The following is a 14,538-nucleotide window of genomic DNA, read 5'->3' as shown; positions in this document are numbered from 1 at the left end:
ATAAGATTCCTTTCAACGTCAGTTTGCTGGTCTGTCTCGTGTTATGCAACACAAAGGAAACTGGGAGCGCTCGGATTGTTAAACTAAGGCAGGAAATATGTTTAAAACGTTACATAAGTATATGATGATACAGGAATGATTATTAGTGGGGCCTGTTTCTCTGTTACACCATGTAGTTTGTGAAAGGTTCCTGGGAAGGGGAACAGTTTGGGCTTGGCCTTCCATCACATCTGAGTGCAGGGTCACAGGACAGTGCACAGGTTGAGGCACTGATTTTGACCCTTAGCTTGCGAATTCTCCTAAAGAATTAATTTTTCTTAGTTATGCGTGGTGTGGTGTTCCAGGGAGTCTGAATGAGGCTGAAAAAACTTAGACCTACTTTTCTGTTACAATCTGTAATGTAATTAGCACTGAGGCTTAACTAGGAGATACAGTGAGCACAGTCTCATCTGTCCATAGTTGGGTTGAGTATTTGGAGTCACAGGCTACTGTGATAAACTCATGGCAAAGTTAGTAACTAGGAAACCCAAAGTATGGTCAGGATTTTCAACTACCACTCGGAGCAGTGAATAAAGAGTGCTTTTTAATCAGTCCCAGCACTGTGACTGTGCAGTAACTGCCCAAGCTTAGCTTAGAAACTATTACAGAACAGGAAAAAATGCACTGAGAAAATGTGAATTTAATATCAGGAAGTTATGATGGAGGAAGATTGCAGTATTTCGCTGTCAGCTGAAGATTGTTCCTAGTGTGGGATGTTTGGTCTTAATTCTACCCAATTTACTTTTGCTGGTATGTTGAGAGTACCTTCAGGTGACTTACTTTTAAGTTGTAAATTAATCCCAGAGCATTTTGTCACAATACATTTTTTCCAAGGTAGTTAAAAAACCCCAACCAAACACTACTGCTTGTTAAATGTCTGTATTTGTGTACATAGTCTCTTTTAATTCTACTTGAGAATCAGTCATTGGCAAGGTAGATAACATAGCCATAAAGAAGCAGCCTCTTTTGCAATTTGTATTTTTTATTTTAATAAGAAGCAAAAGTTGTAACAAGGAATGAAAGGCAGGGTTTTTTTAACCAGTGTCAGGAATAATTTTTAGCCAGTGAAAGCTAATACAACATTTAAAAATGCATCAGTATACATACATAAGGACATTTTAGGAAAAAAAAAATGGAAAATTACCTGACTCTTGTAGTATCAAAAAAAGTCTTCTACAGCTAGTGTAGAACTTGCAGTTTGTTCGGCAATATTAGAAGTTGCTAGTGAAATGTATGAGTCTGTCATCCTGGAACCAGAACTATTACTGATAACTTCAGACTTTCAGTAACCTAGGTGTTTCATTTAAAGACTGATGTGTAAGAGAAATAATTCCTGTTCATATGCTGTGAAGGGGGAAATAATACTAAAAAACTGGCCCTTGCTATTTAGCAGGGTATTGCCAAATACAGTCAATGGCATTTTGCTTTAAGAAGATCATGTTTTCTAGGACTTAATCTAAGTATGAACGTTGTTCTTTCTTCTACAACTGGGTGCATGTTGAGAGCTGTCTGAGTTCAGTGAGATGTTGTCAATAGAGTAGCTTTATCTACATGGATCTGATTGCAGGCTTGGGACTTAACTGCAGGGCTTTAAGACAGAAAGATCTGAAACACCAATAATAGGATTGAGTTTATATATAAAAGAGTTTTTCAGTGCAATAAAACTCAGATGTAATTAGACTTAACACTAGCAGAGGACCATTTTTTCTAGTCAAGTATCTAAAATTGGGGGGCATCACTGTTACGGTATTGTTAAATTTAGATTAAAAAGAACTAAACCAGAATATTAATAGACTATTTTGAAGGTAGACAATAAAAAAATCAAGGTAAATTACAAGAAAGTTGCAAAAAAAGATAGGCTATTATGAAAAAGATGTGTAGAGACTCAGACAGAATTGTTAAATAGAAACTGGTTGGTAGTAGAAATCATGTGTGTCTGTTTACCACTCCCCAGTGGAGATGAACTGTGGGGGAACACATGAGAAGAAAAAAATATGAGAAAAGACATTTGTAGGTTTTTTTGCTTCTCAATATATTAGCATCAAGACACTCATTAGAAAAATCATGGATACATTGGGGAGATACTGTATCAGAACTGGACAACTCAAAGTTCCAGTATGTGTTGGTCTTCCTGTGGAATTAGCACTGTGACAGTATCTCTACAGAGCTTGAGCTCCATGCCCAATTAGAGGAGCTGTTGTTTTCTCTTTCCTGAGATTGCCTACCAGATGTATCTGTATGTGATCTGAATAAACTAACCATGACCAGTTTATTCTTAAAGAGCCTTGCCTCTTTAAGCCCTTGCCTCCTGCTTCTAGCCTCTTCCTGGTTAACTGTAGGTCCAGGGATAAATTCTTGATCAATTTGCTGGAAATGGTGTGTTGTAATTTGATCTGTGTAGATACAGAGAGAGGTATAAATACGGGTCTATAAATCGTAAGAATACCTTTACCACATACCAAAATGCAGCAGTTTCAGAACTGAGATGCAGCCTTTGGGGTAAGTATCAGTATAATATGGGCGAGGAAGCAATATCTACCAGCTTCTGATGAAACCTGAGAAAAGGTTTTGACAGGTGAAATAAGATGCAACTTGGAAAGAACACTAAAACTTAATACCTACCCTGTATTTCTGTTGTAAGCTCAATGCTGTAGTTGTCCACTGTAACTTACATCTCATTGGTTTAAGTCTTGGAGCTCAGTCTCTATGTGCATATCAGTTCAGTACAAATTCAGAAGGAAGTGCACTGTCTAACACAGCTTCCATCCAGCACAGCATCTGCTGTACTTGGAAATAGCTTTTCTGTTTCTATAGTCCTTTGAAACTTCTGAGCTATGACTTCTTGTTTCTGTCTTTAGTGATCCCTTCTGTTGATAACCCTGCATTTATTTAAAGGAATATATTATTGAAGGATTGTTGGTATGTGGTCCAGTTCAGTTTTCACAGCTGTGGTACTCCATTCCTCTGTAGAGTGGTGGTTTTGCCATGCTGAAGCCTAGAATGCGACTGGACAAGACGGACAGGAATGCATTCTGCCATGACAAAATGTAACAGCAGGAAAACTCAGGCTCAGGTCACTTCAGTTTGAAAGGCTGGGTTTAAAATGCTGTCCAAGAGTCAGTAGAGATTCCATTCAACAATCTGCCTTAAAACTTCATTTTTTACTGAAGGGACAACAAGCAGAATTATCTGTAAATCTCATACCTCAGAAAGTAACTAGGACACCAGAAAACCTAACCATTCAGGAAAGGTATCTTTTTGAATTTGAGGTGCCACCTTCTGTTTTAGTAGTCTGTTTAAAATTTCAGTAGAATCTGGAAGGCCATGTATTTTCTAAGGGCTAAACACATGGTACTGCAAAACCCAAGATAATTACAAGGTTTTGAATCAAACCTCTTAAACTTCATAGAATTCAACTTCATTTTGAATTTCAGCCTTCCTTTGCAATTTAAGTCTTAGCAGACAAGGACAAGAATGTAGCTACCAGACCTAGATACAGCACTCTTAATTTCTATGCCCCATATGGGTCCATTTGCTTAAGAATATTGGGTCATCCTTACATAGGGCCACAGGCAGTAGTGACAGGAAGTTGACCAGTGAGGTTTCCTGAGTCAGCACATAGTAGTTGGAGATAGTTGCATGACTTGAGTTCATCAAATAGACAAATGAGCCCTTGCCTGCTATAAAATCAGCAGTGGTCAGAGAAGAGTGTTGGCTGGCATTGTATCATCACCCTTCAGAAAGCCCCTCCCTGTTCTGGCATGAGTGCTACAAGAACACAAATTTTGCAAGGGGGGAGCAGGCTTTTAGCAATAGGTGTGGTCTGCCCAGAAGCTGAGCCAACCTGACAGCTCATGACCATCGCTGTAAGAAAATAAATCCTGCAAAAACACTACTCCTCAAACTGCAAGCCAAATTGAGTCAAAGTAGACACAGTGGGCAGCAGAGCTCCATGGGTGGGAGTATATGAGGAGGGGTAAGACTCCCTTCAGTAGGTGCAAGTAGACTAATTCAGCATGTCAAGCTTGCTGGACAACACAAGAATTTGCTTTTGGCTAAGTTTTGTGTAAAGTGTCTGTTAGGAGCCCAGGATTTCAAGCCTCTAGAGGAACACAAATGGTACCTGAAACAATGTGAAATACCAAGGCATTTGTATAGTTTGCTGCAGAAATGTGATGGTATCCAAATGTAACCATACGAAAGACAAATAATACATAGCAAAATTGGATTTTAGGAGAGCATTTTTTCTGTTTTAAATGGGGAAGCAATTCTAAAAATACTGGTTTCTGCTTGAAACAGCTCCATTAAACAGAGGTCAAAGAGAAATCTCTGGTACCTGGATCCTGGTGTTAGCAGGGGAAACATTTGATTCCACTGGTCTGCTTGCATCCAGTAGAAGCTGTGGATGGGATGGAGGCAGGCCTAGCAAAGGAGTGGGCAGCACAGCAGCCACAGCAGGAATGTGCCAGCTCCAGGCTCTTCATGCACTTCACTGGAGCTTTGAACCTAACCTGAACTGCCTAACCCCCAGTAAGAGGAAGAACTGGTGAATAAGTAGCCTAACAACCCAGTCTATACACAAATCTAAAGGCTGTGACTGTTCACCAACACAGATGACTGGTCTTCAAGGAATGGGGCCAACAGAAAGTCTGTCCAAGCTCTTCATGCACCAATATATGAGGACAGACCTCTGGAACATTGTTTTCAACCTAGTCATTGTATTTATGGATTTTTTTTAGCAATTGGGACAAAATATGTCATGTTCCTTTTTAGTCAGAAATTCTTGTTTGTTACAGCTGTAACTGTCCAAAGGTGATACATTTTTGTGTATTTTCCCAAATTGTCAGATTCTCTGGTGACATTTGATATTTGACTGGTAAACATGTTCTGTCCTTGATAACATTAGAGGAAATTATTTCTGCTGGTTTTCCTTTCTTGTGTTAAACTATGTCACTACAATAGGGAAAAATGTTCAGTGTATTTGCACAAGGCCTTTTATTTTCCTATTACTTTCATTATCTTGGTTTTAGTTGCATAAACAAATAAATAAAGTGTGTATTAGTTAAATTTTCCTTGTAAAATGTGTGTGGTTTTTACTCAACGGACAGCATAGTCCATCAAAGTATGAATTCTTTTCATTAAAAATATTCCTCTCTTACAAAGATAAAACAAAGTCATCTAATCTCCCTCCTGTTTGGGAAGAGACAGTAGGAAAAAGTAGATCAGTACACAGCTGAAAACTTGCTATTTAGCAGGTTAGTCAATGTAGACACTTCTTTCATTTCACCTCTTGTAAATGAGAAATACATGTCTTTTTTTTCAAGCTTCCTAAAAGTTACTGCCTTTGGGCCCCATCATTATCCTGTTTGTTTATGCTTAATTCCTGCCATTCAAAGTCATCACAACAGATAAAATCTAATTACAGAAATAATTGGGGAAAAAAATTGTAAATCTTTTAGGTAAGGTTAGAAAAATTGCTCGGAGGAAGAGGCCACATCACCATGACTTGCAGAATCAGTAATACAGCATCTAAGGATCTCCCCCATAACCCATCACAAAATTGGAATGGAAGTAATTAAATAGATACATAGATAATCACCTGAATGGAAAAAAATTCTTGTGTATTTCTTGTCTAGCATAATCCTGTCTTTCTCACAATTTGACATTTTTAATAGTACTGATAGAAAAGTAGGCCAGTGAAATGAAAGCGACTGGCAGATCATATACATGCACATATGTTTGCTGAAAATTTGAAAACATACCAGGAGTTATGAATTCTGAAAGGGAATGCTTCTGGAGGGATGAAGTGACTTCTATGAATCTCAGTCTGAATTCCCATTCCTGAAACAAAAGTAAGCAGGACTCCATGGCTCCCTCTAGGAGAAGGAAGTCTGGGGCTATTGTCCAAACCACATCCTGTGCAAGTCAGTTCCAGCAGCCAGAAGGTCACAGTGTCGTCTGAACAGAGAGAGATCAAATGAATGTCCATTTAAGGTAATTTGGAAACCTGTATGACAGTTCTGAATTCTTACATTCAGGTGAGGGAGGGTTTTTGTTTCTATGGGGAAAAAAAAAAATCCCTGACAGGATCTTTGAAAGAGGAGTTGTGGGTAGCAACTTACAGAAGAGGGCTGGACAGGAGATGGTCTGACAGGAGAACCTTCCCTGAGATTTGTCTGATGCAAGGAACTACCGGACCTCAAAGAGGTTCTCAGCATTTTGTTTTAATTGGTGCTAGAGGACTGCACACAGCCCATGTTATCTTGGCTGGCAGGCTTAAATGTCCCCAAGGTGTCTGGTCCACTCTCCCTGTGAGGAACCCCAGTTTTTGAAGAGAGTTCTGGCATGTTCATAGTAGCATGCATGTAAAACTTCTGTGGTCTTACCTAGCAGCATAATTTTATTAAAGTAGACAAAAGCATTAAAAGGAGCAGAACAAATTACGTTTGTGCCTTTCTACGCACTAACTTTGAAAAAGGAGGTGGGAATTTCCAGGGTTCATTTCACATTTTTCTATGTCTACGTTTCTAAGAAGTCAGAATTTTTAAAATTTGGACGAGACATTGGTAACATGCATTCCCCTTACCTCTTACCTTCCAGCACTACCACAAGTAATACTTGAACTGCATCACAAATCACCAAGGAAGAGAAAGCATAGTGAGATATGAAATTCCAGTTCTGATCATAGAAGAAAACTGTTGGGGGGGTGTAACTAATTAAAATTTATCTAAGAAATGCCTCAGTAAAAGAATCATCAGTTTCAGCTTAAGTCTGAAAGAGGCACATTTGAGGCTGAAAATGACAATAAACACACTGATGGTGCTGACATAAAACACCAGTGGATGCTTTTTAACTGCTCATTAACCTCTGGCTTCTATAAACATCTTTTTAAAAATGCACATCTTCATCACCTTTATTGCAGCTCACTAGCAATCACATACTTCACACTACTCCAATGATGCTGCAGATCATTCCTGGTCCTTTTGGCCTGTTTCAATTTCCGAATTACTGCACAACCTTCCCAGTCTAATGACATTTGCAAACATCTGCACTTGCTGCAGGTGTCCTTCCTATTTCTAAAAATTAATTAACGAAAGTTAATTATTTTTTAATGTATTGTTTCTCTCTCTTGTGTCAATTAATATCTGAGTTATTGAAGTGGATCATTGCTATTAGTTTGTTTTCACAAAGTTGGAAAATTCAAACTCCACTATCATCTTAATTACTTACAAATGAAGGATAAAATTCCTATTTTCCTATGGCAAAGCTCCAAAAGACATAATGGAGACGGGATGTCGCGGCAAGCCTCCATTCCCTAAGCATTCCTCCAGGCTCAGCAGGACCACTCCAGCACTGGAGGCAAAGCGTGCATGCCGTGCACAAGCACAACTATGCAGTTCCAGGACACAGAGCTCACTGTATCTCTTACTTTTTAATAGTAGTGCCAGATTTTCAGCACTACATTATGTTTAAGCAAAGTGGTAATTGTATATTCTGTCTGCTGCATTTAAAGAAAAAACAACAAAAAAACCAACCTGGTTCGTTCTCCTTTTCCTCTCCCAAAGAAACAGCATTGCAATACTTTTTTTTTTTCCTAGCCTGGATTCCTGCAGAAATTAAAAAGGGGGTTGAGATCATTATCTCTTCATATGCATAATAAATCTCTCTATGTGCGCGCGCATGTGTGCACACATACGTGCGTGTACATACTTGCTTGTTGTGCAAGAGAGAAGGAACAAGAATGAACAGTAGCCAATTTTAACCACATCTGACAGAGCAACAAAAGGCTGAAAACACTACATTCCTATACATTTCATAAGAACAAGCAGTTAAGTAAAAGGAGACCACTGAAGTTTGAGTTAAACCCTTATTAAACACCAAGAAAGCTGCGAAGATGAAAGATGATAGGAATACCCACCCACAGGAAAAGTTGCAGTCAGAGCTTCCAGCTATGTAGAGCTAGAAGAATCCAATCAAGATTTGCCGAAGGGAAATCAAGCCCCACCAGATCTGCAGCTCACAGGACTACTGGTCTGTGCTGGATTTCTAATCCATAACTATGCAGCTTTGATGATGACATACTCCATTTTTCTCCTTTGACTTTGGGGGGGGGTGGGGGGGAATCATGCAGATTTCTCAAACATGATGAGTTGAAACCCAAGATGAAAGGAAGAAGCAGATTTTGTTCTTAAAGACTCCATGGGATATCCTCACAAGAATCTGCACATGCAGAACACTAGACAACACTAGAACACTAGACAAAGAGAAAACAGCATCTTCAGGTTCTGGTTCACTGCAGACTGGAGATAAATTTCATGCCCTGGCAGCCTGGAGTTTGGTCTTAAGGTAGGAGGAACCAGTGCTGTTTAAAAGCGTTTCATCCCACTTTCTGATCTGTCACATCACTGATGTCCATGGGTCTAACCATTCCTGAAAATTTGGTGAGGGACACACATGTTGGGCCTCTAAATGTTCCTGGTTTTTCTGTGTAATACAGGTGTGGTATGCCTGCAGAAGACACAGCTGAAGGAAGAAGTTAAGTCAGGGTTCGTGGCACTGCTCACCCTTGCCAGTGTAATGCAGGTCCCTGGCTCTCCTAGTCTGCCAGAGACACTACTGCCAGTGTCACACTTCTCTGGCACCTTACTGGATGCTAAAGGGAAACTGAAAATGACAGACATCCAAGCCCAGTGCTACACCGTATATCAATGATCACACAATCAAGAAACCACTTAGCCAGTACAATGCTTGTCCCAGTCACATTTCTCCCTCTTCATAGCTTGGGAGTGTTTGACAAGGTTTTCTTACTTCACCCCAGGGTTGTGTGTTAGTTACCTGTCAGTAACATATCCAGGGACAAACTCTGGCACTCCAGCATTCACAATCCCCTCTGGATAACTGCCTGACTTTTTATGTTCTAGCCACAGTAACTCAGCTTTCATCTATCCCTCTCTTCTGCACTGTATGCCTCAGACCCTCCTTTGCTAAGCATGTGTACATCTCTAAAAATATAATCCAAGAACTTTATATTCTTCTTATTGTGTAACAAGGAAACTTGTCTCTCCAGCTCAGCTACCTTGCTTGTAGGTGCTGAACAATCAATGCACCTAGGCTGCCTTGGATGCCTGTGGCTGTATCCAGCAGTGCTCTGATTCACTGTCCTTCATACCCCACACGAAGGAAAGATAATGAAAGGATTCAACTGCCAAATCCTGCTATTCCCCTCTTCTTCCCAAAAATATTAACTCCAGAAAAACAGCGGTGCCCATTCTTGTCACAGGGTAATAAAGGGATGTGTGTAGCATTGTTATTCTTGCTGCTACATGTTTGTGATCTTATCCTGAGATTTTTTATGAACCTTTTTTTTTAAATCTTTTGTAACTAAAAGATGAATAATGACCTAGCAAGGCAATAAGAATCTCCAAGGCTTGGAGCAATAAAGTCTTCTAAACTCTTAACTTCTCTAAACTCTTACAGTCATCTAAACTAGCTACATTTTGCAATTTTATGGGAATATAAATACCCATTCTGTTCAGTACATTATACCGGCCAGTCCCTGTTTTTCCTAATCTATAGTAAACTAGGTGAGCAGCCTTCTTTTTGTGCTTTGTCATTCATTACTTAAGGATATAGGGAGGAAGGTAAAACAGCATGTTTGTTAAATAAGTAAATATTTAACAAGTTGACTCCAGTTTTAACAGTCTAAGGGAACAGTATTCTAAAACCTTAGAAAGTTGGCGGTGCTCATTGATTTTTTTATGTGACACTCAAGTGAGTCATTGGAGCCATTTTATTTCCTGCATGAATGATACAATTTCTGCAGTAGGACAATTCGACATAAGCCTCTATAACAAAGTAAGTCAATTAAATCTGCAACTTATTTCTAGTCCAGAGTAAGAAAGCTGCCTTTTTCTTAGTTACTATTCCCTAAAGAGTCAAGGGCCCAGAGCAGCAGGACTCAGCAGAAACTCAAAGCTAAACACACACTTGATTTCTGAGATTCTGGGACCCAGATCCTCACAGTTTTGTTGTAATTTGCATTTGGAAGTCAGCAAACATTTCCCCATTCCCACGATTTTCAGGCAATGGAAGAGGCAGGCTGGAAAGCAGGTTTCTAAAGGCCACAGGGAAAAAAAAACAAAAACAAAACCAAACAAAAACAAAAATCCACAACAATTTTAGGAGTCTACCAATTATCTGTGAAACTTCGTAATCTTCTGTAATCCTGCAGGCTTCTCATGGGGAGAAGAAACTTATTGGTCAAAGTGAGAATAAAGGACTCCAAATTTTAGCTTCTATAAACGGTGAGTTAGATACCACTCTTGTCAAATAGAAATCAATAGGAATTAGAGTACTTTAAGGGTTTCCTATGGGGGCAGAGAGGCAGCCACTCGCTCGTCATAAATGAGTGGCAACCAAAACAAAAGTGAGCTGATGGTCCTTTCTCCCATTTCCTCATTGGTTTGTCCACCATTTGTCCACATTTGCTATGTGTTCATCAGTATGAGGGTTATAAGCAGACTTCACAGAGAACAGAACTGGCTGTATCCTAAGTGAAAAAGCCTCACCCTGCCCAGTATCTTGTGTTTAATTCAACTCCCCATTCCAGCCTGTACCAGATCATTTAGGATGTATTACCAAGTCTGAGAACTCCCAACTACTGACTATGCAAAGTATTTTCATTGCTGCAGCTAATCTACACAGACAAATATTTTTGTGTTTACACTGTAAGAAACAAAATATCCTTATCTCCCAATAAAAAACATTTCCTCTTTGTTGGATACCAAGACTGTTCAAAACTGTTTGAAATCCTGGCTTGTTTCTTATCTAACTCAGCGGTGCCCATAACAGAAGGAAATCAGAGAACTCCCACTGATACTGCTCTACCTCCCCGCTTGAGGACTCAAACCATTGAGGATGTTCTCCTCAAAAAATCTTCTTTGATCATGGAAGAGATTATCCTCATTTCACAGATATGAGTGAGATGTGCAAGAGCATCAAGAGCCTTGCCAGAGATTATACATGAAGTCTCATGGCAGAACCAATAAATAAATTCCCTTTTTTTTAAATCTCTGTCTATCCTCCATTCCACCATCTTTCTATCTCAAAGAAGAACGGATCAATATTCTTCCTTGTCCTGTCTTTTGACTAAGAATCTAATTTGACTACTGCTCCATTCTGTTCTTTGGAAAATATTTTTCCTTCCTCTTGTAGATTTTCCACATACCTTTACAATTTGCAAAGTGCTGCCACATAGCATCAGTTGGCATTCCTGGAAGCAGCTGCAGACACAGCTCCCAAGCACAACCAACCCAGGTTCTGCCTGTTCCATGCACCTGCAGTTATGCAGAAGGAGAGCAACTGGGGGCATTAATGGTGAGTGAGGCTCTAAATTCAGCAGCATCTCAGTGTCCTCTTGGGTGCCTCAAAGTCTGAGCCAGAAATCCTGCAAAGCCCCCACAGATCCTGCTGCTGCCTGGCCCATACTCTCTGCTTTGGACCATTTTGCACACGCTTGTGTTTACAGCCCCATGGTGTTAGAGCCAACTTGAGATTTTCAGCCTGGATGTTAATAGAGGCCATTCCCAACATTTTGTCAATCAGTTCTACTGCCAAGATACTGGCTGAAGACAAGTTAGATCTGTTTTTTCACCTCTTTTTTTTAAGGTTATTCTGTATTTAATAAAACCCCAAAACTAATTTTTTCAAGCCCACCACCTGTGCAGTATTAGTAGCTGTTTCCTTGTGGGACAGTGCCCATCTCTCAATCATCTCTGTACAGTTTCCAAGCTTTGCCACCCGCCCATCTAAGTTGTTAATTCTCTCTGACATTTCCCTGTATTTTTCTTTCAGAGTAGAAAGAGACCATTGAAGAATATCGTGCTGAGTCTCAAGCAGTTCCTGAATTGATTCCTCAAGGCTCAGTCTGGTGAGAGGGCAGCACGACTCAGAGGCAGAGCTCAGCAGAATTTGTGGAGGAACCTTTGAGCCAGCAGCATGCTGCTTGAAAAGCCTTTCTCCTTCAGACACATTCATGCCTCAAATCACTCACTACCAAATATAGAATGTATTCTTTAAAAGATACTACTTTCCCCACACGAGGTATCTAAAACTGTTGGAAAAAGCAAAGCAGAGAAATACAATGACACCCCTTGCCATATATGAGACGTGATTAAATCAAAATGCCCACAGAGGCTGACCTGGTGGCCACACAAACCTTCCCTCACTCACCCTGGTTGGTGTATAAGATACACCAAGGCTCCCAGGGGTGCCGAGGCATTCCCTCTCTGCTGCCTGTCTGACAGATCACACAGGCACGCCTTGCTCCAGCAGGCTGGCTGCATCGAGGGAGGGGCATTCAGCAGGATCCTTGTTAATAAAAGGAAGATATTAAGAGTAACCAAAACAAAGATGCAACATTCTCTTGTCCAGAGGCACTGGCTGTTCCACTGTTGCTGCTCCTGCTGCCATCTTACCTGGCCATTACAAAAATCGTCTGTCTCAACATTTGGTGTCTGTCACACAGAAAATTGTCAGCTCCTGTTCCACCAGAGCTCCAGTCCCAGGCACCCAGTGCTCCCTTGGCCCCTGGCTGTTTTGTCCTGTTGCACTCTGGCTGCTCCTGCAGTGCCAGCCCTGCGGAGCCATGGGCAAGGCAGCAACACATGCCTCAGGCACACACTCTCACTCACGGAGAAGCCCAGAAAGAGCCCAGTGCAACACATGTGTGTTTATATTTGAGGTGAAGTCATGATCTTTAAAAAAAAAACAATTTGCATAGTTTATATAACATATCCTTTCATCAGGAAGTGTAGTTCCTAGGAAAAAGTAAAGGATGAGTAGGAGAAGGATAAAGTCCCTCCTGCTTCTTTTTAACCCCTTTCTTGCTGAATATGCTTCCCTTTTCCATCCCAGGAAGCAACTCGCATTTTAGGGGCAGTTGCAGTTCTTGCTCTAAAAAATATTCTAAATTCCTTCATACAAATAACAAGAAAATACTTCTGATTCAGTGCTTACACTGGGTAGTTGTTTTAGTCCCAAAATCTGTGCCCAGCAGGACCAGGGCAGTGATCATTCCCCCTGTACCTGGCACTGGTGAGGCCACATCTCAAGATCTGCGCTCAGTCGTGGGCCCCTCACTACAAGAAAGACATTGAGGTGCTGGAGCATGGCCAGAAAAAGGCAATAAAGATGCTGAAGGGTCTAGAGAGTAAGTCCTATGAGGAGAAGCTGAGGGAGCTGGGGGTGTTTAGCCTGGAAAAAAGGAGGCTCAAATGGGACCTCATCATTCTGCACTACCTGAAAGGAGGGTGTAGCCAGGTGGGACTCGGCCTCTTCTCCCAAGTTACAAGTAATAGAACAAGAGGAAACAACCTCAAATTGCACCCTTAGGAGGTTTAGGTTGGGTATTAGGAAAAATCTCTTCACTGAAAGGATTATCAAGCATTGAAATAGGCTGCCCAGAGAAGTAGTGGAGGCACCATGCCTGGAGGGATTTAAAAGCCATATAGATGTGAGGCTTAGGGATGTGGTTTAGTGGTGTACTTGGCAGCGCTGGGTTAATGGCTGGAGCTGATGATCTTGAAGAATTTTTTCAACCTAAACAATCCTATGATTCTAAAAAAGGAAGAATAACTCTCCCTTCCTTTGTTTCTTTTTCACTTTTACCCAGTCTCTGGTCTACTTCCCCTGTGGCTGATCTCACCTCTGTGTTTTTCTCACATATCTTGTGAGATTACTCACTCCATCCATCACCTGTGCAGTTAACACACATTTGCTTCCATGCTGAAGTCCCAAATGAGCTCTGTTATATAGCACAAACCAACCCAAAGTTGCAGTCACCTACCTTGCACTTGCCAGCACTTCTTAGACTTCTCTCTCTTCAGGTGTGGTGGTCCCAGCTGAGCTCATTTGCTGCTTCCCAATAGTGCTGCCCTAAATCCCATTAAGGCACAACATTCACCAGGAAACAATGACCTTGAGCGAAGTGCTGCAACACAAAGTGTGAAAAGCAAGACCATAAATACCACTGTAGTAAGGTATTCTGGCTTTTGATACCCATTTTCCTGAACATTCAGGGGTCCCAGTTCATCTCAACAGCTTTCAGACTTTCACTCAACATTTGCCTTGGTGTTTCTTTACCCTGTGCATGAAGACTAACTATATATTAGCCAGTATTCAGGCCAAAACTGAAGGCTACACAAGCAAATGGACCCTTCCTTTATTGTGTAGTGTTTAACCATGGTATGAATTGAGCCATAAGAGAATTACAGCCATTTACTGGAATTAGCACACTTAGAAATAGATTAGGATAGTCCTAATAAGAAGATGCAACTTATCTACTAGAAAAGCCCTTGCTTTGGGTTGTGTGTGTCTGATGCAAAATCACACTGAAATGCTGTAGCACAGGGTGGTCAGGCTGCTTGGTTGAATGAAGTGGAGAAAATGGAGGGGAGGAGAGAAAGGAAACTGCCCCCACTCCTCAGGTTAGAGCACAGA

At 40.8% G+C, this 14,538-nt stretch overlaps 1 long non-coding RNA gene across 2 annotated transcripts; it reads right to left on the bottom strand.

The window, feature by feature from the left end:
• Positions 1–567: 567 nt before the first annotated feature.
• On the bottom strand, positions 568–14,026 carry LOC146434642 (uncharacterized). Of its 2 annotated transcripts, XR_014853465.1 has the most exons (4): positions 13,886–14,026; positions 11,267–11,375; positions 7,575–8,562; positions 568–7,115 (listed from the first exon to the last, which is right to left on the bottom strand). It is a non-coding gene; the product is annotated as an uncharacterized LOC146434642 (long non-coding RNA). The 2 variants fall into 2 exon arrangements; XR_014853466.1 differs by lacking the exon at positions 11,267–11,375 and having other exon boundaries at positions 7,575–7,646.
• Between the last annotated feature and the right edge of the window lie 512 nt (positions 14,027–14,538).

The sequence above is a fragment of the Lichenostomus cassidix genome, chromosome 7 (assembly GCF_008360975.1).
Source record: "Lichenostomus cassidix isolate B80296 chromosome 7, HeHo_3.0, whole genome shotgun sequence".
In the NCBI taxonomy this organism is placed as follows: domain Eukaryota; kingdom Metazoa; phylum Chordata; class Aves; order Passeriformes; family Meliphagidae; genus Lichenostomus; species Lichenostomus cassidix.
The sequence above is the reverse complement of the archived record's forward strand: the minus strand, read 5'-3'. Positions and strand labels throughout refer to the sequence as shown.